Source organism: Mus pahari, chromosome 7 (genome assembly GCF_900095145.1).
Source record: "Mus pahari chromosome 7, PAHARI_EIJ_v1.1, whole genome shotgun sequence".
NCBI classification, from domain to species: Eukaryota; Metazoa; Chordata; class Mammalia; order Rodentia; family Muridae; genus Mus; species Mus pahari.
The window spans coordinates 7,588,028-7,589,274 of record NC_034596.1 but is presented as its reverse complement, the minus strand read 5'-3'; positions in this window follow the sequence as shown (position 1 = coordinate 7,589,274).

Below are 1,247 nucleotides of genomic sequence, written 5' to 3'. Positions count from 1 at the left end.
GAGAGGAGAGGAGAGGAGAAGAGAAGAGAAGAGAAGAGAAGAGAAGAGAAGAGAAGAGAAGAGAAGAGAAGAGAAGAGAAGAGAAGAGAAGAGAAGGGCCATGAGCACATGGAGAAGAAGGGGGAGGTGAATGGGGAGAGGCGGGAGCAACAGCAAGAGGGCAAGAGAGTGAGGAGAGGGCGAGCAGCCCCTTTTATAGTGAGTCAGGCATACCTGGCTGTTGCCGCTAACTGTGGGGCGCAGCCTAGACTAAATGTCAATGGGAGGGGGGTGTCTCAGTCCCCCCCCCCCCACTTCCCTTGAGGCTCTGATCTGGCCTTGACTTGGAGGATGCTTGAAGGGAGGTGGGAGAAGAGGCAGAGGCCTGATAACACAGTCCCATGTACCCCAGTCTTCCCATTGCCAGAGTGCTTAGGACCATGGAGAGCCGAGAGGTCCCTGGAGACAGCTGGGTGACATTAACTGCAAGAGTGGAAGAAGTGATGGAGAGAAGACCAGGATCGAAGGGATTAGTGAACAGGCTGAAGGTCCCACCCACCTGCGCCTCTCCCACCCCTGCTAGAAAGCGCCTCTTCCTGCCAATCAGATTTGGGGTTCGCTCTCTGATATGGGTCCCAGGTGGGGGATGGAAGTGGTTGTAGGGTACTCCTCTTGGCTGGGGGTGCAAAACCTGATACAGGACAAGATAGGGAGCTGCTGATCCATCTTGAGGTTGCCAAACACCAAGTCTTCCGAATCCTCCTCGAAGATCCTCAAACTCTGTCTCGAAGAACAGGAAGTAGCGGCTGGAGGGAATTTCCTGTTTACTGATGGTGTCAGCGCTGGTCTGAGAGGCTTGCTTGGTTGTGGCTAACTTGAGCGGTGTTCATCTCCCACCCTCCCCTGAGGCTGACTCGTGACTCTGCCCTTTCCAGGATTAGAAGGAAGCGCTCCAGCTCCCTCCGGTCCAGGGAGGTGCTTATCTCAGCTGCTCTTCTCTGCTGGCCTGGGCTGCAGTAGCATTTCTGAAGCCTCCCGTGACTCTGGCGTCACCCGAGTTCACAGAGAAGGAAGCCAGGAGGGCTAAGGTTAGCAAAAACTAAAGTAAGATAAAAATGACAATGCTCAATTAAAGTCACTTTTTAGGTGACAACGGGCATTTTTTTTTTTTTTTTTTTTTTTTATTTTGATGGGAGAAAGGTCTTATTTAGTCTTATAGTTTGGTTGTACGCCTTAGGGGTATTGTCCATTCCGGGTGAAGTCAAGGT